Source organism: Macaca nemestrina, chromosome 8, assembly GCF_043159975.1.
Source record: "Macaca nemestrina isolate mMacNem1 chromosome 8, mMacNem.hap1, whole genome shotgun sequence".
In the NCBI taxonomy this organism is placed as follows: Eukaryota; Metazoa; Chordata; class Mammalia; order Primates; family Cercopithecidae; genus Macaca; species Macaca nemestrina.
This window is the reverse complement of record NC_092132.1, coordinates 65,630,869-65,656,500: the sequence shown is the minus strand read 5'-3', so window position 1 is coordinate 65,656,500 and position 25,632 is coordinate 65,630,869. Positions and strand designations below refer to the sequence as shown.

Here is a 25,632-nt window from a genome sequence, read left to right as displayed (position 1 = left end):
CAACTTTAGGTAAAGCCAGCCAGTGGCTAGCTGAAACCTTTAGGGCTTGCTTGCTTATGTACTTGCTTGACAAACTTGTATAAAGCCCCTAGTCTGTGCTGGGCACTGAGCCAGGCCTAGAGCAATCAGGCTGAAAAGCCACAATCTCTATCAAGCTGCTCACAAGTTCTTAGCTACATGACATTTAAGCCTCAATAATCTTATCTGTAAAATGGTGATATTGGCTGGGCACAGTGGCTCACGCCTGTAATCCCAGTACTTTGGGAGGCCGAGGTGGTTGAATCACGAGGTCACGAGTTCAAGACCAGCCTGACCAATATGGTGAAATTTAGTAGATATTTTTATCTACTAAAAATACAAAAATTAGCCGGGCATGGTGGCGCACGCCTGTAATCTCAGCTACTCGGGAGGCTGAGGTAGGGGAGTTGCTTGAACCTGGGAGGCGGAGGTTGCAGTGAGCCAAGATCACACCACTGCACTCCAGCCTGGGCAACAGAGCGAGACTCCATCTCACACACACACAAAAAATGGTGATATCAATAATAGTTACTTTCCAGTGTCACAAATTAAATATGACCAATTATATGAAGCACTTTACAACAATACTTGGCCACTAGTTAGCACCCAATAAACAACATCTGTTATTATTGACTTTTAATATACCTGCTCTGCACATGAGCATATAAACTCTGAGCACTAAGTTACTTCTATGTTTTCTTCTGATACTCTTTGTTATACATCTAATGAGGTTGAAAGGCAGTATAAATAATTATGTACCAATTGGATATGTTAAAAGAGTCTCTAGAAAGTAATATCCTTTTAACATCAGGAGAAGGAAACAGTGCTTCTTGTTAAGAGCACTAGATTATTTTGAGTAATATAAGCATCTGCTATTCATTATTAGTGAAAGTTGTGCTTTTTGAATCTAAGAAACATCTCCTGAGCATGTAGTGCTATAAATACATGTATAAGTGAGGAGTGTACTCATGGTGTTTAGAGGTGGCTCCTTCATGAGAACACAAGGAATTTTGACTAAGTGCCAGTTTTCCTTTGTTCCTGATGCTTGCTGCTTTCTCTAGATGCAGCATCTCAAATACCAGATTGCTTTGTGGCATGTCATGCTATGCAAAACTGCACTTCCACTATTAGCTTTCCTAATTGAGGTCAGATGTGAGGTGCCTTGGTGTTTGCCTTGAAGGAATTGTTTAATTGGAACCCTAACAGGCAGTGGTATGGTACAGTGGAAAAAGGGATTTCAAGTCACCTGCCTGGGTTCAAGTCACTCTTTATTAGCTGTGTGACCTTGAGCTTGTCACCACACCTTTACCCTCTGAACCTCAGTTTCCTCATCTATAAAATAATAGCTCAGCGTTCATTTTGCTTTTCAAAAGACAAAATGAGACAAAGCATTTTTTTCAAGTGCCAAACAAATGTTATGCCTTATGCTTTTAAGTTATGGCGATGATGATGATGACAAGAATACGGGATGCTTCTTCCTGAGCCTTGCTGGACCATCAAGCTTGGAACTCCTGGCCTTCTCCCCTGAGCCTTCCTGAGCCTCTTGTGCCCACCAGTGAATTCCTTCACAATGAGCAACTCCATCTTTTTAAAAATATATATATATATATTTAAAATACCAACATACATTTCACAGAACATTAATTTCTCAAGATGCTTTGTAAATAAAAGAATCTGTTTCCAAATACATCTGGAAAACTACCTGTAAGATCTCAGTGCACATTACAGCATGAAAAGCTCAGAGACATTCTTAGTAAAGAAGCCTTATTTACATTTGTCTAACCCAGCACTTCCCAAACTCGCCACTTACAGCATCTTTTTTTTTTTTTCATATAATGTGCTAATATTCCATTGAAATGGCATATCAAGGAACACACTTTGGGAAGTTGTCATAGTATAAGGGTGGATGCATTTTGTTTTTGGTTAAAGACGACTGACCCACAAACATTTAATCACAAGTGAAAACCAACTTAATACAAATTATTACTAAGTCAAGTGCTGAAATATAACTTTTGCTGAGTAATTTCTCATCACCCATTCCCCTCCCATCCCCTAACCCTTCTGAGTCTCCTATGTCTATCATTCCACACTCTGTGTCCATGTGTGCACATTATTTAGCTCCCACTTGTAAGTGAGAGCAAGCATCTGACTTTCTATTTCTGAAAGTTCTTTGCTGATTAATCAAAGAGACCAATTACTTAAAAGTAATTTGTAATACCTTTTAAATACTTGTAATAACAAACACCTTCATAGCACTTCATGGCACCATATACCAGGAACGGTTTTAAGAACTTTACATATAACTGATTGAATTCTCACAGCAACCCAGGAAAAGGGAGGTATTATTTTCTCCAGTTTTAGAAAAGGAAACCTATGCAAAAGGAAGTAAGAGATTTGCCCAAAGTTGTATCTGAATCTCTGCCGTTGGTTTGATTCCATGACACCCTCTTTTCCTCAAAGAATAATTTACAGTGTATTCTTTTCTCAGTTAAAATGATACAAACATTAACATACAGCATACTTTTCTCAATTAAACTAATTAAAATAGTAATTTGCAGAATATTTTCATACTCTAAATAATTTAACTAGTTTTTATTTTTACACGTCCAAGACAGCTCTAGATATACATGAGATAAATCTTACGGTGTCACAAAAGCAAGCTGGGGAATATCACTCTCTGGACCTTGTACCAAGTTGCATTTAGTGGAAGTAAAGGCTTATTTCCTAGGTAGTCTGGATGCTGAGATAATACTGCAACAGTTGGGGTATACGACTTCTTTGGATTTGGTTTTCAAGTATTTCATAATTTACTACTTTTTATGTTCTTAGATATTTATTATAAATAAATCCAAAATGATTTTAAATTATTAAAGTTTAAAGTATATGCCTTTGGCACCACTAGAAAAAAAAAAAAAAAAAGCAACTTCAAAGTATAGCAGGAAGTTCCATGTGAGCCCCAAACTGGAATTCACAGAACCTACGTCTTTGAAACTAGAGGGCTGTTAATCCACTAAGTGATCTGTTTGCCTGAACTGATACACACTGGAGCTTTGGTTTTAAGTTGAAAAGGTTTTGTTGTTGTTGTTGTTAATTTACCTTTTGATTCAGGAGCACAGGGCAGAAAGGAGGGAGAAAAGAATTGAGGGAACAGATTTTTTTCCCTTTTCTTTAAAGTGTATAAATTTAAGGGGTACAACTGCAATTCTGTTCCATGGCTATATTGTGTGGTGGTGAAGTCTTGACTTTTAGTGTATCCATCACTCAAGTAATGTACATTGTACCCAGTAAGTAGTTTCTCATCACCCATCCCCCTTCCGTTCCCCTACTCTTCTGAGCCTCCTATGTCTATCATTCCACACCCTTTGTCCATGTGTACACATTATTTAGCTCCCATTTATAAGTGAGAACAAGCATCTGACTTTCTGTTTCTGAGTTGTTTCACTTAAAGAGAATGGCCTCCAGTTCCATCCTTATTGCTGCAAAAGACATGATTTCATTTTTTATGGATGAATAGTATTTCACTCTGTATATATACCACATTTTTTAATTCAATCATCCATTGATGGACACTTAGGTTGATTCCATATTTTTGCTATTGTAAATAGTGCTGTGATAAATATATGTGTGCAGGTATCCTTTTGATATAATGATTTCTTTTCCTGAATATATACCTAATAGTGGGATTGCTGGATCAAATGGTCGTTACTTTTTAGTTCTTTGCGCAACCTCCATAGAGTTTTCCATAGTTGTACTAACTTACATTCCCACCAACAGCATATGAGTTCTCTTTTCTTTATATCCTCACCAACATCTGTTATTTTTTGACTTTTTAATAATAGCCATTCTGACTAGTGTAAGATGATATCTCATTGTGGCTTCAATTTGCATTTCTTTGATCATTAGTTATGTTGAGCATTATTTCATATGCCTGTTGTGCATTTGGATGTCTTCTTTGAAAAATGTTTATTCATGTCCCTTGCCTGCTTTTCAATAGTGTTATTTGTTTCTTCTTGTTGTTGTTGTTGAGTTCCATGTAAATTCTGGATATTAGTTCCTTGTTGGACGCATAGTTTGCAAATATTTTATCTTGAGAGGATAGATTTTTGAGTCACATTAGAGAAAAGGCTTAGGACCAAAAGCCAAAGGAGTTATTATATGGGAGATAATTCTAGTAAAAAATAGCAATAATAATAATGTTACATCAGCGCCCAGGTGACAGTATGCTGCAGAGAACTGGGACAGGTTAATTCTGTGCCACCACCCCATGCCCCCCACACACATGTGCATACACACTGCCAAATGGCACTCTGAGGGTACATGGTGATGACTGGGACTTAGCTACAGAGGCAGTGCACAGGCCGTCAAGTTGAAGATGTCATTGACAAACAGCATTGAACATCAATGAGGCATTACCCAGGCGGGGCTGAAAACTTAGAAAGGGGCCAAAGTCCTATAGTCTGGCAGGAAGGGTTAAGAATCATTGGAATTTAGGCATTAATGTGACCTCATTTGTAGTCAAAGGCTAGTGGGGCCAGGTAACATTCTAGTTACAAGACATGAAAGAAGTGAAACATGTTTAGATATCATTCCTGAATTGTGTTACCCCAAAATTAATGTGTTGAAGCACTAACCCCCAATGTAATAGCATTTGGAGTTGGGGCCTTTGGGAGATAATTAGGTTTAGATGAGGCCATGAGGCTGGGGTCTTTACAGTGGGACTAGTGCCCTTATAAGAAGAGACACCAGAGAGTTAATTCATTCTCTTCCAGTGCCATCTTTCCGTCCCTCTCCCTCTGTCTTCCTTTCCCTCTCTCTCTCCCTCTCTGCCCCATGTGAGGACACAGTGAGAAGGCAGCCATCTGCAAGCTAGAAGGAGAGCCCTCACCAGAACCTGGCCATGCTGGAACCTTCATCTTGGACCTCCAGCCTGCAGACCTATGAGAAAATAAATTTCTATTGTTTCAACCACACAGTCTATAGCATTTTGTTATGGCAGCCTGAGCTAAGACAATTCCTACTTCAAAACTTGTATAAAATCTTAATGTGTCTTTGTAAGTAGGCATTTTTGTTATAGCTAAGTGTTCTGGTTCCCAGCTTTTAGAATGTATTCTATTTTACTTGCCAGTAACTGAAGGAGCAAAATAAAAAATACAAATTTTTGCCACTTAAAAAGCCCTATTTTTAGAGCAATATATATATTTCTATTTTTCAATGACTTTTCTTTTTCAAATCCATTATAGATGATAAGTTAAAGAAATAAGACAAGTTTCTTTCCAAGTAAATGACAAAGAGCTTGGTATTTCTGGTGAGTATCTCCATTTAAGAGAAGCTTGCATTTTCAGTCTGTAATTTTCTTTCCTGTTCTTGTGCCTTTTGAGCTTCTTGTCAAATGACAGTGAAAGGAAGGGGTGGTTTGTCTCTGCTGGAAATTCCCACTGTGAAAAACCGGCCCTACCGACCCTATCACCAATGCCCAATACAAATAAGCCTAGGACCCCTTTAGGCTTTCAACCCATCTACCTCTCAAGCCAGATCCCCAGAGTTCATTGTTCCTGGGGTTTCCTTTCACCAGCCTTGCAACTGTCCCTCTGTGAACAACTTTCCCAAGTGCAACGGGCTGCATGCTCATCCTCCCTCAGAGTACACGCTGAAGACCACAATTCACTTCCTTGAATCTCAGTAGACTGTGTGCTTGAATCACCTTTTCTTTTACCCCCTAAAAACACTATAAAAATACTTCCATAATTTAGCTGTTTGGGTTTTATGTTTGTAACACCGTATTTAGTAATTATAACACATAGTATATAGAATAAAAGTAATGTATGTTTCCACTGAGGAAAGAAAGTAATAGAGACAGAAAGATGAGTTGGTAGAATTTTTCAAATACATGCCATAATCTCTCTCTCTTTTTTTGGGAGCTGGGATGGGGGAGAGGGTTTCCCTCTGTTGCCCAGGCCACACTGCAATAGTGCAATCATAGCTCACTATAACCTCAAACTGCTGGGCTCAAGTGATCCTCCCACCTCAGCCTCCAGAGTAGCTAGGACGACAGGTACATGTCACCATGCCCAGCCAATATTTTTAAATTTTTGTGAAGCAGTGATCTTTCCATGTGGCCCAGGCAGGTCAAACTCTTGGTCTCAAGTGATCCACCAGCCTCAGCCTCCCAAAATGCTGGAATTACAGGTATGAGCCACCACACCTGGCCTAATTTTTAAAAAGCAAGATATATTCCGTTTTGAAGACAGCTCGATATGTCTTTGCTTATATGTGCCATCACATGTTATTGTCTCAGTCCATGCTCATTAGCACAATAATATTTAAAGTGCCTTTGAAAAGATTTATCAAAACTACTGAACCTTCAAGCATAGTTTTCTGAGAATTCACAGCTCTGAGTTAAAAGTTTTTGTTCTCTGTAAAATATATGTAAAATAATTTTGATACCCAGTTTTAAGAGTTGGTTTAATATTTTTTGGTGTTAAAAAAGCTGAAAATGTTAATAGGTATTCCTTACATTGGTCACTAACCAAAATTTTACTCTGCTATCAGTTCATGTTAAACTTTTTTAGTACTTAATTCAAACCACTTTTGTTTCTTCTAAAATTTTTTGTTTAAAACACAAAGACTTATCTTACTGTCCTGGTACTATTTATTGCCCATTTGCAACACTTTCTGAGCTTGTTTTTATTTTCCTTGACATTTGACTAGAATTGATTTAATTTCACATGTACACACAAAAACACATGATCTTGCTTTATGGTTGCTAATGTTTTAAACACGGGCAATATATTGGAGACTGTAAATACTCTGCCTTCTTGAATTAGACACTCTTGGGCCCACATGTATACACATATCACAAACCTTAGAGAACACTGAACAAGAGTACATTATAGTATCATCTTCTTCAGCATTTTCTCTCTGATTCTCCATCTTGATCTCCAGGAATAATTTTTATATTGCTTCTTTCATGTGTTTACTCATGGAATCTGGTCTCTGGGGCCCACATTTTGTAGTGCAAGACAGAGAGTAAGAATATGTTCATAGGCTGGGCATGGTGGCTCATGCCTGTAATCCCAGCACTTTGGGAGGCCGAGGCGGGCAGATCACAAGGTCAGGAGTTCGAGACCAGCCTGGCCAATATGGTGAAATCCCGTCTCTACTTAAAAATATATATATATAAAAGTTAGCTGGGCCTGGTGGCGTGTACCTGTAGTCCCAGCTACTCAGGAGGCTGAGGCAGGAGAATCGCTTGAACCCAGGAGGTGGAGGTTGCAGTGAGCCAAGAAGATTGCGCCACTGCACTCCAGCCTGGGTGACAGAGTGAGACTCCATCTTAAAAAAAAGAATATGTTCACAGATGATGACTGAAGAAAGAATTGTGCAGGATTAGACACTTCAGTACAATGGACCAAGAGCACTTTGTTGACATTTTTCCCATTACCTTTATTTATAGCATTCATGGAGTTCAGAGAGAAAGCAGGAGAGGGTTGTGGTAGTCTGTGCCATATACTTGAGGAGAAGGGAGCCTCATAAGAAAACAGGGCAGGAGTGGGATGGCCCGCTGGAAAGTGATTATGAAGCCCATGAGGACAAAGAATGTGAAATGGAATAAGACAATCTAGTTAGGTTTATAAACAGAAGGAAGAGACTTTGAACGTTCATCATACATAGTTGAGGTGATATAAAAAGAATACCCACATAGAGGGAAAAAGTCCTGGAGTTGGGAATCTGCTAGGAATGAACCTGGATTAAGCCTATGGCTTCAGGAATGGAAAGAATAAGGGAAAGGAATTATGAAAACATACTGAGCAATACTTGGCATATTATTGGATGGAGAAAATACTGCCCTGATAGGTAGTGAGTCAAAAATCATTCCCAGTTTTCTTGCTCTAAAACTGGTTCTCAACTTGTAGCAGCCATCAGAATCACCTGGAGGAGGAGACGCTGCTGCTGGTGGTGGCCCAGAGACCACACATTGAGAATCACTGCTCTAGAAAACCATCTGTCTTTGCTGATGGAGAAACCTGGCTCTAATAGAAAGCAACTGAGGAGGAAAGGAGTTGCTTGGCTTCAAGGCTATCCATCAAAAGATCATGATGAGTTATACAGTATTCAGCTATGTATCTCTGAATTCAGCCAAGCTCTTTTACATAAGAACTTTGCAATTTCCTAATTAATTCAGGATATATGTTAAATTCCTAAATTGAGCGATATGAATTTTTAGGTGGTTTTGTTGTTGATGGTAATGGGTTGATGTTTAAGACAGTTGCTGCTTATCTTGAGAAACCATGAACTCTCAAAATGTTTCCCAAGGGAAGGGCTCCAGAGAGAAGAAAGGAAGCCATTATTTCCCCTATGTCAAAATGAAATGCTCAGACCTCTGAAACCTAAATAAATGAACAAATAAAAGACAAAAGCATAGATGAGATCAGCCTTCAAATCTACAAAGGCAAAATAATCAAAACTAAGGTGTAAATTACAATGGTGATAAGAGAATTTAAGAATATATAAAAATTATTTTAACAGAGAAACTGTGTTCCTCCAGGGCCTGTAGTTCAAAATTTTGTAATGCACAATGATCCACCCCCAAAAATTGAATATATATTCAGACCCTAGAACTGCAATATTTAAACCAGTGGTTCTCAACTATTAGTGAGCATTAGAATTACTTGAAGAGTTTAATAATAAACACAGATTTGGGGGTCCCCCTCCCCCTTAGAGTGTGTGAATCAGATCTGGGTGGACTCAGGAATTTGCAGTTCACACAATTCCCAGATGATGCTGATGCTGGATATTTGGGACCATACTTTAGGAATTGCGGTTTTTGCTCTATGATTCACAACTTGGTCACATACTAGAATTATCTGGGGAGCTTGCTTTTTAAACTTCAATTCATAGGCCACACCTCAAAACAATTAAAATTATAATCTCTTGGGGTGTGAACCCAGGCATCAGTAGTTTTTGAAGTTCTCAAGTGTCTCCCATGTGCAGCCAAAGTGGAGAATTTCTATTTATATTAGTAGTTGTCAAATTTCAGCACACATTACCTGAAAGACTATTAAAACATAGATTCCGGGGCCCGTCTCATGGAGTTTCTGATTCTGTAAGTCTGGGTTGGGCCCAAGAATTTGCATTTCAACCAAGTTCCCAGATGATGCAGTCAGTCCTGGGATCATACTTGGAGAACCACTGGTAAGACCAACTTCAACCCTGGCTGTATTTGGAATCTACTGGAGAGCTGGCCAAAAAAAAAAAAAAAAAATACGAAAGTTGGCTCCATTCTCAAAAACAAAAGAAAACCAGATTGGGATATAATTAGTTTGGGTTGGGGTCTGGCATAAATATGTTTTTAAAACTTCCCAGGTGAGTCTAATATGCAGCCGAGACCTGGAATCACTGCAAAACCAAGCAAGGTTTTGCAGTAAATGTATCACCTGTCATGTTTGCTTGTCATCTGAATTTAAAATGACCTATTCTAACCAGAATATATTTCAACTGCTATATGCAGTATCTTTATTGAAAAAATATACTACATTGAAATAAATGTAAGATCATGATGTTCATTTCTGAATTTAAGAAACAGGGCCAGGCACAGTGGCTCACGTCTGTAATCCCAGCTACTCAGGAGGCTGAGGAAGGAGGATCGCTTTAGTCCAAGGATTCAAGGTTATGGTGAGCTATGATTGTACCACTGCACTCCAGCCTGGGCAACAGAGCAAGACCTATCTCAGAAAGGAAAGGAAGGGAAAGGGAAGGAAAGGAAAAGGCTAGGTTAAGCCAGGAGGGGATTCTGCCCACCCCTTCTATTGCTATAAATGCAACATACTGTCTGAATTTTTTTAATGTTACATGGTAACCCACCGCTTTGGTGATCTGCAGCCAATCATGTAAACAGAAACATTATAACTGTTATTATAAAAGCAGTTTCCTTTAAATAAGAAATTACACTTATATCTAAATAAACTTGAAATCTGATCAAACACCCTGGCCCCAAGAAAATAACTCTGGGTTTGGACAACACAACCTAGAGTAACGTTTTACTGCTACTTGATGTTTCTGAATATACAGGGTCATTTTAAATCACATAATATGGAAATAACTTGTCTGCTACGGACAGTAAAAGCTGAGATTTGGGAAAGGAGTTGGGGTGTGGATGGGGAGAGCACCAAAAGGAGTCGTCTTTTAACTGGGGCTTATTCGGACAGCTCCATGATACCAGTTAGATACATATTTGTAAATAGTTACTTTCTACTTCAATTTTCACAGAAAATAGTGATACTATTGTGTTTTGGCAGCTGATTTAATAAGTTACCATTCACCACCCTGCTAGAATATACTATGCAAGGTCCACTTCTTGTGCCTCAGAAATTTAGCACTGGAAAAGAGCTTAGAGCTCATTTAATCTCCTAATTTTATAGTTTAGGACTGACTTTACACCCACTAGAGTGGCTATAACCAAAAAGACAAACAATAGCAAATATGGGTGGGAAGCTGGAGAAAAACTAAAACCTCACAGTTGGGAATTTATTGCCAATTTGGAGCAGTTTGGCAGTTTCCTTAGAAGTTAAACATAAATTTACCATCAACTGAGCAATTCTGCTCCTAAGTTATCTATTTACCCAAGAGAAATGAAAACATGTTCACACAAAGACCTGCATGTAAATGTTCATAGCAGCATTCTTCATAGTGGCCAAAAGGTGGAAACAATTCAAATGCCCATCAACTGATGAATGGATAAACAAAATGTGTTTATACCCAGCAATAAAAAGGGAAAACTGAGGATACATGCCACAACCTGGATGAACCTTGAAAACATGCTGAAAGAAACCAGACACAAACGATGACATATATGATTCCATTTATATGAAATGTCTAAAACAGGCAAATCCGAAAATAAATTAGTGGTTGCTTAGAACTAGGGAATGGGAGAGGTTAGCGTTATGGGGTGGATTAATAGCTAAAGGGGACGGGTTTGGGGGATTTGAGGACGAAAATGTTCTAAAATTGGTGATGGTTGCACTATCTGTAAATATGCTAAAAACCGTTGAATCATACACTTCTAAAAATATTTTTATTTTTATTTATGTATTTATTTATTTTTGAGACGGAGTCTCACTCTGTCACCAGGCTGGAGTGCAGTGGCGCAATCTCAGCTCACTGCAACCTCCACCTCCCGGGTTCAAGCAACTCTCCTGCCTCAGTCTCCCGAATAGCTGGAATTACACATGCGCACCATCACGCCCGGCTAATTTTTGTATTTTAGTAGAGACGGGGTTTCACGATGTTGGTCAGGCTGGTCTCAAACTCCTGACCTCAAGTGATCCGCCTGCCTTGGTCTCCCAAAGTGCTGGGATTGCAGGCGTGGGCCACCACGCCCAGCCGAATCATACACTTTAAATAGGTAAATTGCGTGGCATGTGAATTCTAAATAAAGCTGTTATAAATATATATATATAGAGAGAGAGAGAGAGAGAGAGAGAGAGAGAGAGAGAGAGAGAGAGAGAGAGAGAGAGAGAGAGAGAGGAGTGTAGCGTCCTGGGAACTCAGACGCAAATTTCCATCAGCCTATCTGTGAAATCACCTTGGCCGAGGCGACCGCTAGGCGCATGCGCACGGGGCAGCCACCAGCTAGTTAGGGTGAACCCAGGTTAGACGCACCCAGGCTAGAAGCGCCCGGCTCTTGGCCCTCGCTGTTCTGCCCGCTGTCGCCGCTGTTTGGCGCCCCGCAACAGCCCCCTCTCAGCAGGACGCGGAAAGGGCAGAGTCCATGTCTCTTGCATATACTATAAAGAAAGCGCGTTCCCCGCGGCGCCCCGACAGCCCTTAGGCAGACGTCCCGCAGAGTCCCAAGTCCCCACGGTGGGCCCGCGGGCTCCTGAGCTGTCCAGGCCCCTAAACTATCACAAGGAGGATATTTGATGACCGTCTTTCTTCCCTCGCTCTCTCCCAACAAAGGGTAACTGACCTCTCGCGTGACCTGGCCAGCGCTGAGGTTCCCTAAACATGCTTTCCCCTTATTGTGTGCAGACCCCCACAGGGCGGAGGCGAGCGGCGCGACCCACTGGACGGACGCGGCCCGGAGCCCCGGGCGCCTGGACCTGGCGGGCCCTCCCTGGGCGGGCGGGTGGCGCGTCGCCCGCGGCCGATCCGGGCGGGGGAGGGGGGGCGCTGTAATTGCGGCGCAGCTCGGGTTCCCACGCTCCTATTGTTGGCGACTTTGTTTCCAATTCCCATCACGTGTGCTAATTAGTTAGAGCTGCTGGCTGGCTGGGAGGCGTGTGGCTGGCCTAAAAGCAGAAAGATCACTTCCTGTAGGGAGCCGGACAGGCTGAATACTACTGGGGCTTCTTTCTCTCTCCTCCTCCTCTGCGCCTCCTTCTCGGCCTCCCAGGAGGGTGGGAGAGGGAAGGGAAGGGGAAGAAATGCTGATTGCCGAACAAATGCCACTGAATTGCAGTATCAACCAAAAAGCCAGGGTTAGGGGGTGGGTTGGGGAATGGAAGGGGGAGAGTAAGAGCGGGGAATAGTGGAAGAAACAGGATTAAATGAGAAATTCACATTAGATCTCTAATGCTTTACAAAATGCCGTTCACAATTTTGATCAGTTAATCTCGTCAAGATTGGGTTAATGGAGGAATTTTTTTCATTTCCTCCATTCATGTTCAGTTTTTAAAAATCTGTGTTTACCCTCTGAATAAAGCAAGCACAGGCATCATTGTACACTAGGAAAAGAGAAAAAAAGTGAAGCAAGTCATGATTTTTGAGTCAGTGACTTGCCTCTCGACCTAAGCTGCTGAGTTCTATTCATTTTGGCACTACACTTTTAGAAGGGGTGCAGTGAGGTGTCAGAGACTAACGGAGGATGGTAGAAGTTTGAAAAATATACATGGGCCCATTACAAGAAAATGGTGCTATGTTTTTTGGCTTATTGTTGGGTTGCAAGATTTAGGAATGCTCTGATTCTCCTTATGGAAGTCTCTACTTTGAAAATACCATAATATCCATACTTCCCTATAAACGAGAGGAAAGTGGGCATTTGTAAGAACTCACCTTATATGTGGTAGCAATAAGGGAGGAGATTTTGTCCTTTCTTTTGGAAAGTGGTGGAGGAATGAGGTCAAGAGTAACTCCATTCAACACGCATTTAGCAAGGATGCTTTGAGCATCTCCTGTGTGCTAGGCACTGGGCTAGGGCTAGAGGCAGAGAGATAAAACATCCAGAACCTATCCTTAAGTAGCTTACAAATCTAGTTGAGGAGACAGATATGTATGTAGAGCAACAATTAAGGATGACTCAGAAATGGAGGTCTGTACTTGAGACTATGAGGCCAGAGAAGGGCCACGGACCCAGGCAGGGGAATTTGGGAAAACTTTCTGGAGAAGGGATGATTCATTTATCTGACACTTACATGACAAGTAACAATTGTCCAAGAGAAGAAGGGAGGAAAGGGCATTCCAAACAAAGAAGTAGCAGGGTGTCCAAAAGGCCTCCAGGTCAGTGACGGAGTATGAGGCACTCTGCAAGCAGGTGTGCCCAGTGGCAGCACAGGGCTCCAGGGGTAGGCGTGGATGAGCCAGAGAGACAGGAACCATGAAAAGTCTTGTTGAGGAGTTTGGACTTTATCCTAATAGACCTAAAGCAAAGGAGCAAAATAATTAAATTTGTCTTTTAGAAAGATTACTTGGGCAGCAATTTAGAGACGGGATTGAAGGGTCTCAGGCTAGGGCAGGGAGAGGAGATTGGGGACGAACACAATGATCTAGCAATAAGAGATATTATAAGAGACTGAAATGAAGAATGAGGTGAGCCCGATTCAAGAGACACTTCGAAGGTGGAACTGACAGAGCATGGGGACCAACTTCACTTTGGCAGTCAGCAACTGGAAAAAATGCGAGATGATTCCAGGTTTCCAAGTTGTACACCTAGATGCATGATGGTGGCATTCACTGGGATAAGCAACCTGGAGGACAAAGAATAGGCTTGACATGGAGTGAAATGATGAGTTTAGTTTGGGCCATGTTGTGGTAGAAGTGACTGGAAGGTATCCAAATAGGGATATCCAAGAGGCATGTAGATATATGTATATGGAGCTCACATGGGAAGGGGTGGGACCAGAGATGGAATCAGTAGCAATAAGAGACAAGAAGGCGGTATAGTTTGCCTGTCCTTACCAAGCACCTGTGTGACCACTGCTTTGCAAGTGCAGTAAGTCCTCACTTAACATAATCAATAGGTTCTTGGAAGCTGTGACTTCAAGTGAAATGCATAAAGAAGCCAATTTTACCATTGGCTAATTGATATAAGCAAGAGTTAAGTTCCTACAGCATGTTTCCGGTTACAAAAACATCAACAAACTTCTAAATAAAGACCCAAAGTACTTGTAATAGTAAACATCGAATAAATGTGAGCTATACATACATCTAAGAAAGATTAATATTATTGGCAATAAGGGAGAAAAAATAAAAAGAAAGATGAACAAAAACTAATAATTATTTACCCAATTATTCCAATTCAGTGTCACAGGCTCCTGGAGCCCATCCAGGTAGGTAGTTCAAGACACCAAAAATACTGGGGAAAAATGAAGACATTAGACACATTTTTTTTTTTTTCTTTGAGAAGGAGTCTTACTCTGTCACCCAGGCTGGAGTGCAGTGGCTCGATCTCAGCTCGCTGCAACTTCCGCCTCCTGGGCTCAAGCGATTCTCCTGTCTCAGCCTCCTGAGTAGCTGGGATTACAGGCACCCGCCGCCACACCTGGCTAATTTTTTTATTTTTGGTAGAGACAGGGTTTCACCATGTTGGCCAGGCTGGTCTCAAACTCCTGACCTCAAGTGATCTGCCCGCCTCAGCCTCCCAAAGTGCTAGGATTACAGGCCTGAGCCACTGCACCCGGCCTAGATATACTTTTAAAACTAAGTGTTCAATACTAGAAAAATAAATAATTAAATATAGTGAAATACCACAAAACTATTACAAATTTTTACCAAAAAAAAATGGATAGAAACATGGGAAATACTTATAAAGTTAAATGAAACAAAATTCAGAATACAAAATTGTATCTATACTTTGATTACAACTATGTCAAATATAGTCTATAAATACAATTTTAAAACCGGAAAGAAAATATTCTAAAATATTTATAGCAGATATTTCTGATTCCCCAGTATTATTTATTATATAAGTGATTTATAAATATATGAAAGGCAAAAGAGGGAGAAATAATCTTCCAGTAAACAATTTTAAAGACTTTGAAGTTTCCTCCTCCATTCGAGTCTCTGTTTCTTTTTGCTTTTCTTCTGTGGGAAAAAGGAAGCAGGGGATCTTAGCTTCAGGAAGTGATGTCAAACATCTCAGCCAATTCTAAGTGCCAGGAAGACAAATTAAGACCTTCTCTTTAATTGGATGTAATCGGTTAAACAAGGCCACCTGTGGCTGAGATGGAGCCAAGTCCTAAGGAGCCCCAGAGACGGCAGCTTTGGTGTTAAGCAGCCCTAAAGGTCAGCACCACCCTCTGGGATGGGTTTTTGATTCTATATCAAGTTACAGGACTGTGCTAAAAGAAACATTCTAATCAAAACCTGAGCATGAGATTGGGTTTAGAAAGTGTTGATAAAAGGAAGAACGGTATAGAATTTTACCTTAAGGATTTATTTATTTAAAAATAATCAGCAACCTAGCTAGCAAAGAGTGCCTCCTGTGAGGCAGGTACGTTTTTAAGCATTTCACATATAATTAACTTGCTAATAAACCCGTGAAATAGATTCTACTGTTATCACAATCATCTTCACTTTGCAGATGAGGGAACTAAGGTACAGAGCGAGATTAAGCAATTGATTCAATGTCCCACAGCTTATACAGGTAAAGCTGAGACTTGAACTCAGACAGTTTGACTCCATCATCTGTGTTCCTAACCACTACACTATGTTGCTTCTCAAGATCTAATATTATTCTTTGCTAGGTAATTGTGAATTCCAAACACACCTTAAATTAAACCTTGCATTTGGAGCAAATGTTTGCAGTGCATTGCGATCTCCTCATGATAGCATAATAATTGCACAAGCAGCATTTGGGAAGTGGGAAGGTCCAGTAAAGACTGAATTAGCAAAGCTGAAATTACCAAATGACAACAAATGTCACAGGCACTTTACACATTCAGTATTTCATCTGAGCTTCCAGCATAAGGTTGAGAAGATTTTGTAAGGAGTAATTGAGCATTCCCTTGGAAGCAGAAAACTGTTCACACATGGCTTTTTCACAGTGTGGCAGGACTGTCTTTGCCACATCTAGGATAGAATCCGGGTTGGCAATGGGAGAAGACTCCTAAAAGAGTGGATAGCCCATATTCTTTTTAGCCAAGAATTATGTCCTCAGAAATTCTCCAAAGGTCCAAGTACCCTTTGAACTCCTGTATGAAGTGACAACAAACATCATAATGCAAGTCTAAAAATAAGCTCATCATCTTCTCCCCAAACCAATTCTTCATTCCAGATTCCTTTACTCAGTAAATGGCACTTCCATTACCTAGTTGTCTAAGCTACCAGACATTGTGATTGCCTCTCCCAATATCCATCCTCCCCCAAGCCATGATTGTGAGTCCACCATGGTAATGTCATCTTCCTTGCTAGTGATTGGTTGAGGTGGGCAGCTCCAAGTCTGTCTAGCCAATGAAGCATGAGGAGAGACTTGCCCCAGACTTCTCAGAAAAAAGAGGCTAATTTCTCCCCCCATTCTATCTGAACAACCTCAAAAAATGTCACTGGGGGTGGCCACAAATTGATTTGATGGAAAAACCAGCCTTAGGATGAAGCCAATGCTAGGGATGGCAGAGTAGAGACAAGGAATGTTGGGTTGATGAACCCATAAGCCCTGAAGCTGGTCCCAGTGGTAAATCTGTTATTTGAGATAATACATTTTCTTTGTTTTCGCCAGCACAAGAAAGGGTTTCAATTTTTTTTGCAACAGAAAGCACCCTCACTGATATATTTTGCACATTCAAATAATCATCAAGTCCAGTTGTATTAGTTCGTTTTTCACACTGCTATAAAGAATACTACCTGAGACTGGATAATTATAAAGGAAAGAGGTTTAATTGACCTACAGTTCCACAGGCTTAACAGGAAGCACGGCTAGACGGCCTCAGGAAACTTACCATCATGGCGGAAGGCGAAGGGGCACGTTCTCCACCAGGAAGCAGGAGGGAGTGAAGAGCAAGTGTGGGGGAACTGCCCTTTATAAAACCATCAGATCTTGTGAGACTTATTCACTATCACAAGACCAGCATGGGGAAAACCACCCCCATGATCCAGTCAACTCCCACTAGTTTCCTAGTTTCCTCCCTTGACACGTGGGGATTATGGCGATTACAATTCAAGATGAGATTTGGGTGGGGACACAGAACCAAACCATATTACCAGTCTACTCTCCTTCCTAAGTATTTTGAAACCTATACACCTCTGTCTGTCCTCATTACTAATAATGATCCTGATCAGGCTACCAATGAGGTCTCTCATCTGAATTACTCCAAAGTCTCCTAACTAATTCCAAAATGCCTTCATTCATTTCAGTAGGCCTAAAGACAAAGTAAGAAAAAACACGGGCCAGATGTGGTGGCTCATGCCTGTAATCCCAACACTTTGGGAGGATGAGGCAGGTGGATCACCTGAGGTCAGGAATTCAAGACCAGCCTAGCCAACATGGTGAAATCCCATCTCTACTAAAAATACAAAATGAGCCGGGCATTGGTGGCACATGCCTGTAATCCCAGCTACGTAGGAGGTTGAGGCAGGAGAATCGCTTGAACCTGGGAGGCAGAGGTTGCAGTGAGCCAAGATCACACCATTGTACTCCAGCCTGGGCAACAAGAGTGAAACTTCGTCTAAAAAAAGAGAGAGAGAGAGAAAGAATATGGAAGGATGATGCTATGACAAGCACAAGATTTCCTTATCTAGTCATAGGGCAAAATTTGAGTGACACCATGCCTCAGTTCATCCTAAAAGACACAAACCTCCACTCTTAGCTCCTCTGACCTAATGGATCATCTACTGAGTGGGCTTTTGGAACCACCTCAAGGTGGTCATATCACTTCATTCATATCCTCATCTCTGAGACATCCTTTGCACTGGTTGCTTGCTGCCTTGGCAGTAATCCCAAATGACAGCAACTTCAGTTGAGTCCAAGTTATTCCCATCAGTCTCTGGACCAACCTTTATGGTGTGGCTTCACTTGGATACACTGGGGCCATCTTTGTAGGAAATGCAGCTATTTCCATCCGTCCTGATTTCAGTTAGACTCTACAAGTACTTGGTGATTGTCTACTCTGCTGTGAATGTGCCAGACCTTAAAAAGGGCAGACAGTGAGTGTATCCTGTTATCTGTACCCCTGTATTTAATGCATAGTTAAATACCCAATATTTAACACATAGTTTTAGTGGTACTCAAAGCTATTTGTTAATGAGAGTTCCCTTTGCCCCACATCCTTGCTAGCATTTTTTATTTTTATTTTTATTTTGAGACACAGTCTCACTCTGTTGCCCAGGCTCTAGTGCAGTGGTGCCATCGTGGCTCAATGCAACCTCTGCCTCCCGAGTTCAAGCAATTCTCGGCAATTTTTATTTTTTGTCTTTTTGATATTATTTTTTTTAACTGGAGGGAGATGATATCTCATTTTGGTTTTGATTTGCATTTCCATGATGGTTAGTGATGAGCATTTTTTCATATCTGTTGGCCATTTGTATGTCTTCTTGTAATATCGGTTCAGATCATTTGCCCATTTTTAAATCAAATTATTTAGTTTTTTGCTACTGATTTGTTTGAGTTCCTTATATGTTCTGGTTATTAAACTGTGGTTGGGCAGTTTGCAAATATTTTCTCCCTTTTTTTTTTTTTCAAGACAGGCCTCACTCTGTCACCCAAGCTGGAGTGCAGTAGTACAATCATAGTTCACTGCAGCCTCAAACTACCAAGTAGCTAAAACCACAGTCATGCACCATCACGCCTGGCTAATTTTTATTTTTGTAAAGATGGGGTCTCATTATGTTGCCTACACTGGTCTTGAACTCCTAGCCTCAATCAATCCTCCCACTTCAGCCTCCAAAAGCACCAGGATTACAGACATAAGCCACCTTGGCCAGCAATCTTTCATTCTTTAGGTTTCATTCTTTAGGTTTCTTAAAGAATAAAGAAAATCTCTTTACTCTTTTGATTGTTTCTTTGTTGCATAGAACCCTGTTAGCTTGATATAAGCCCATTTGTATATTTTTTAATACATTGTTGATGGGAATGTAAATTAGTGCAGCCACAATGGAAAACAGTAGGGAAGTTCCTCAAAAAACTGAAAATACACCTGCCATATGATCCTGCAATCCCACTGAGATACATATGTGTGTGTGTGTCTGTGTGTGTGTATAATATAAATGAAAAATATATATATAATACATATATATATTATATAAAAGAAAGGAGATCAGGTCAAAGAGGTATCTGCACTCCCATGTTTACTGCAGCACTATTCACAGTAGCTAAGATATGGAACCAACTTATGTGTCCATCAATGAATGAATGGATAAAGAAAATGTGTATCTATATACACATTGATATGTATATATACAATAAAATACTATTCAGTCATAAAAAATAATGGAATTCTATCATTTGCAGTAGCATAAATGAGCATGGAGGACATTATAAAAAGTGAAATAAGCCAAGCACAGAAAGACAAATATTGCGTGTTCTCACTCATATGTGGGAGCTAAAAATGTTGATGTTATAGAGGTAGAGAGTAGAATGATAAAGGGGGGGTTGGGGTATACAGAGGTTGTTTATGGGTAAAAACATGCTGTTAGATTGAAAGAATAAGTTCTAGTGTTCCATAGCACAATAGGCTAACTATAGTTAGCAATAATTTACTGTGTATTTCAAAATAGCTAAAAGTGAACATTTGGAATGTTTCCAACACAAATAAATAATAAGTGTTTTAGATGATGGATATCCCAATAACCCTGATTTGAACATTACACATTGTATGCATGTATCAAAATATTACAAGTACCCTTAAAATATGTACAACTACTAGGTATCAATTTAAATAATTGTTAAATGAGTCAAAGAAAGATATATTGGTGAATATATGTTAGTCAGTACTCCAGCAACACATAATCTACTGAAGAGATAAACATGAATATAGTTTACCACAAGGCTCAATGGTGTATAAAATGCAAAACAAAAACATGTACTGATGCTTATTAAACTCAAGTCCCTCTTCTAAGGACTTTATATGTATTCCTCTCTTATCTGCAGTTTTGCCTTCCATGATTTCAGTTACCAGTAGTCAACTGTGGTCTAAAAATATTAATTGAAAAATTTCAGAAATAAACAAAAGTTTGAAATTGCAAACTCTTCTGAGTAGCATGATGAAATCTCATGCTATCCTGCTCCATTGCGTCCAGGATATGAGTCATCCCTTTGTCCAGCTTATCCACATGCTACCCGCCTGTTAGTCACTTCATCAGATCAAAACAACATAGTACAATATGTATAGGGTTCAGTACTATCCAAGGTTTCAGGCATCCACTGGGGGTTTTGGAACATATCAGTCACAGATTAGAGGGGACTACTGTATTAATTTATTAAATCCTCACAGCGACTCTTTAAATACGTACTAGTATTATCTATATTTTTCAGAATAAACTGATGCTCAAAGAGGTTAAATATGTTGCCCAGGATTGCACAGCTGGTGGTGTGAAGAAGCAGATGAATTTGAAAATGCAGGAGGAAGATATTTATTTAATGAAGGATCTGAGAAAGCATCACATCATGGAAAAATGGGTTTTGAGCTAGACCTTCAGGATGAAGTAGGTATTCAATGTGCTAGGGGGTGGGTGGAATATTAGATTGAGTAAGACATAGAAGTGGATTTTCAGGGAAAAACAAATAGTCACATGTGGCTGTTGTGTATGCCTACACCCTGGGTATAGGGTGGGAATTAAGTGAGTGGATATGATGGAAATTACGACTGGGCAGATGGTCATTAGCTCAGTTGTGGAGGGTCTCTAGTGGCCCACCCAGCTTCCAATCCCTACTATATCCTCATAGATGTTCTGTAATCTTCCATCCCTAATCAGCCTGGGTACTTCTGGTGAAGTTAACCCTATACCCAGGGGCAGAGTAGCTCCTGATTTGCTTAAGCCAATCAACATTTTCCATTCCCCTGGCCACAAGATGGGTTTGAGGTTGGGCCTGTGACCCAGCCCTATCCAATCAAGTGAATGTCCTTGATCCAATCAAGGACTCTTGCCCAGCATTCTGGGACAGAACTCTCTCTCTCTCTCTTTCTCTCTCCCTTTGAAAGTGTGGAAATGTGTAGTCTACAAGCTGTGGCCTCCTTGCAAGTACAGGGCCAGCCCCAGCCAGACTCAGTACAGAAAGAAGCTGGCACCTGAGGAAGCATGGCAGGGAGACACAAAGAAACTTAGTCCCTGGTCATGTCATTGAGCCACTGGATTGAACCATCCTATAGCCAGTTCTCCCATCTCTGGACCTTCCTGTCACATGAACCTAGAAAGCACCTTTTTTTTTTTTTTTTTTTTTTTTTTTTTTTTTTTTTTTTGAGACAGAGTCTCACTTTGTTGTCCAGGCTGGAGTACAGTGGCATGATCATGGCTCACTGCAAGCTCCACTTACCAGGCTCAAGCGATCCTCCCACCTCAGTCTCCCAGCTAGCTGGAACTACAGGCACATGCCACCTTGCCTGGCTAATTTTTCAATTTTTTTGTAGAGACAGGGTTCTAACTGGTTGCCTAGGCTGATCTCAAACTCCTGAGCTCAAGTGATCTGTGTGCCTCAGCCTCCCGAAGTGCTGGGATTACAAGCATGAGTCACCGTGCCCAGAAAGTAAATTTTCTATTTAAGCAGCGTGAGTCAGGTTTTCTGTTACTTGCAATATAAAGTCTTCAATAGTAGGATGTGTGGGGGTTTTTTGTTTGTTTGTTTTTTGAGACAGAGTCTCACTCTGACACCCAGGCTGGAGTGCAGTGGCACAATCTCAGCTCACTGCAACCTCTGCCTTCCAGCTTCAAGCAATTCTGGCACCTCAGCCTTTCAGGTAGCTGGGATTACAGGTGCGCCTCACCATGCCCAGCTAATTTTTATATTTTTAGTACAGACAGGGTTTTGCCATGTTGGCCAGGCTGGTCTCGAACTCCTGCCCTCAAGTGATCCGCCCGCCTAGGCCTCCCAAAGTGCTGGGATTACAGGTGAGAGCCACTGTGCCTGGCCAGGATGGTGGTTTTAAATCATTGTTCAGGTAAGTGGTTTAAAAAGCTTACTCCCTGGCCACATGGAGGGTAAATTGGTTGGCAAATCCCAAAGCAAGGGGATGGCTGGAAACCACTGCAATATGCCCAGTGAGAATCAGTGCAGGCAAGATTTAAAGAGTTGACAGTAGACAGAGAAGATTTGAAAGAAGAAGCATGTGTGCAAAACTTGTTTAAAATGGGTTGTTAAATTTATCTGGGACTGAAAGCTTCATTTGTTCTTCTATTTAATCCCACTGGAATAAAGGATTGTTTGGAAAAAAAAAAAAAAACAACTTCTAAGATTGTATCAGGTACCTGAAGTCTGTTACTACTCTCATCCCTAAGAGAAAGGAAAAGAGGCCATCTAGGGTGGCTCACGCCTGTAGTCCCAGATACTCGGAGGCTGAGGCAGGAGAATTACTTGAACCTGGGAGGTGGAGGCTGCAGTGAGCCCAGATCACACCATTGCACTCCAGGCTGGGTGACAGAGCTAGACTCCATCCCAAAAAAAAAAAGGAAAAGAGAATTACCTCCATTAGTTATTGCTCATTCATTCATTATATCCCATATTCCATACTAAATAGTTCATCTTTCCAGGTATTTCTGTCCTTCACATGTTTACAGCCTGATGTCATATCCCTCAAAGTCATCAAGTAACTCAGTTCCACCTACTTAGCTCCTTTAAATCTTTTTCATATATCAGATCCTTTCATTCCTCTGCACATAAGAACTTATACTCACATATATTCCCTCCATTCTATTTCACAGCTCTTTAGTGGCAATGGCCCAGTGTGTACAATCTGTTCCATGTGTCCAGACTCGGCAGGAAATAGGGAGCGGGAGAACAGGCAGTGAAATTCTGTAGGTCAAACAGAAGGCTAGGATGGATGCCATTATTGTATTGTGCTTGAAGTGAGAGGACCAGGTTTGCAGCCTATCTGTGCTCAGCTGCATGACTTGGGACAAGCCACTTGACCTTTTGAACCTTGGTATCTTCAGTTATAAAACACAAATGATTTTTAGCCCATAAGGGGCTCGAGTCTATCTTATATTCTTCCTTCATCCCCTCTCCTTTATTCCCTGAGGAGAATGAGGGCTGGCAAGGATGAATCAAGGGCTTGTTCCTGGGCCAACTGGTGAGTAGTGTGGTCTCATCCTCTAAAGAATTATAATCTCTTTGAATTGCAAATCCCTCATGGCTAGTAACTCTGGATAGGTCCTGGGCTACTCCAGCCTAGGAGCTATTCTGCTCTGATAAAGTAAAATAAGCCAGGCTTGCTGTAGGCTTAGAAAGAATCGCCTTTTCCTCTCCTTTGCTTATCTCATATTTTCTTGAACCAGCCTCTCCTTGGAAAAACTCACGGCAGAAAAACTGAGGGCTGAGAATTAAGTAAAGCTTGGTGGCAGGCAAGTGAAGCTTGGGGCCTACTTACCACATTGCTGCCTTTGCTCTGTCACGAGGAGCCCTACAAGCAGTCCAGCCTGGCTTCCGGGCATGCCCCTGGGTTCAGGGGCAAAAGACTTTGCCTTGGCTTCAGCACATGTCTCTGGGGACAGAGGCAAGGCAGTATGGCACTTCACGCTTTCGGCTTCTCCTAATCTTTTTCCACCTCGATAGAACTAATCCTAATAGCACCCTCTTATAGGATTGTTATGACAATGTAATGAGATCATCTAAGTGAAAACTATTCAAAAATGGAAAGTAACGGTCTTGAATTTTAAATTCTTCCTATTTTAGTTTCTTCATCGGTTAAACGTAGTTTTTAAAAACTGAAAAACAAACATACTCGTGAGTCTTTTGAGGGATTGCAAGAGGAAAAAAAACACAATCCAGGAGGGGCGCGGTGCTCACGCCTGTAATCCCAGGACTTTGGGAAGCCAAGATGAGTGGATCACCTGAGGTCAGGAGTTCAAGACCATCCTGGCCAACATGGTGAAACCCCATCTCTACTAAAAATACAAAAATTAGCCAGGCATGGTGGCATGTGTCTGTAGTCCCAGCTACTCGGGGGCTGAGGCAGGAGAATCACATGAAGCGAGGAGGCAGATGTTGCAGTGAGCCCAGATTGTGCCGTTGCACTCCACCCTGGGAGTCAGAGCAAGACTCTGTTTCAAGAAATAAAAAAAAAAAAAAAGGCAATTTATAGTCATGGAAATTATTTCATTTTAACTTTATTAACAGTTTTGGCACTGAAATCCTCTATAAAGTGAATATATGGTTAGCCCTCTTATAGGTCTTATGCCTATTAATGATCTTGTCAATCTGCAGAAAATGGAGCCACCCATTTACTATAATGTCTCATTGAGAAGATATAGTTGGTTTTACTCTTAACACTGCACCACTGTTTCAGTTTAGATTCCTGGTAATTACATAAGTCCTAGCAGTAAGAAGCCTCTTCTGATTCACAGTGACCCTACCCCATAAGCAAGATCTGTCAGTCTATTCTATAGTTCACATGTATTGTATTGTGCACAATTGCTGACCCTCATGTAGTTCACAAGTAGAAAGCATGGCCCGGCCCTGTAGGAGCTATACTCCAGGCAGCAGGCATTGATCTTATAGATACAAACAGATACATATTTCAGCCCATCTCCTACATATGTTCCAAACATCATGTCTTCCCTAACATAAAGAACTAGACATATTGGGGCTTTAAACAAGGTCTAATTTCCTGAAAGCACAGCCAGCATGTCAGGGGGAAAAAACAAAAACAAAAAAACTTCAAGAGTGGAAATGCTATTAAAAAAATCTGGGAGTTTTTCCATCTTTAAGGCAGTAGATGAATGGGTGCCTAAAGATAATTATACCAGACTGGAAGTAAAAATCAGCCAAATAACCGTACGACTAAGAGCAGATCTCGCCAAAGCCTCAGCATTATCATAATGCAGGTGTTACTGCACCCCATCTTCCTTCCTCAAGGGGTGCCTTTGCTGAGCCCTGGTGCTATGAAAGGGCTGAGTCTTTCTCTCTTCAATCTCTGCGCCTCTAGTTGGAGGATTCCAGGGGATTCCGTGTCGGAGCCCACACCAGAGGCTGGAAAGAAAGAGGTTGGACACGCATTTGCCCCTTGCCCTGGACACCCTGATGCTGGGGAGCTGGCACCATCTGGGAGGAGAATCACAGTGTCAGAGGACAGCAGAGACCTTCTGCATCCTGTCACCTGCCCTCATGCCGCATAAAGAGAAAGCTGCCAGGCACAGGCCTCCCAGGAAGGGATTGATTCCAACATATCTCTGTCATTTGTCCCATATCTGCTTTTTAAGTACGCAGACTAAGCCAGACCCTCATGACTAAGTATGTACACTGGTGAACAAAAAGAC

The 25,632-nt window shown here is 41.1% G+C and overlaps 1 long non-coding RNA gene across 1 annotated transcript in view; it reads left to right on the top strand.

Annotated features, from left to right (window-relative positions):
• Positions 1–25,632, top strand: part of LOC139355818 (uncharacterized) — a 33,520-nt gene that overhangs the window by 4,043 nt on the left and 3,845 nt on the right. The window contains exons 2-3 of the long non-coding RNA XR_011606938.1: positions 5,259–5,323; positions 7,932–8,058. This is a non-coding gene — a long non-coding RNA (uncharacterized lncRNA). The remainder of the gene's footprint in view (positions 1–5,258; positions 5,324–7,931; positions 8,059–25,632) is intronic.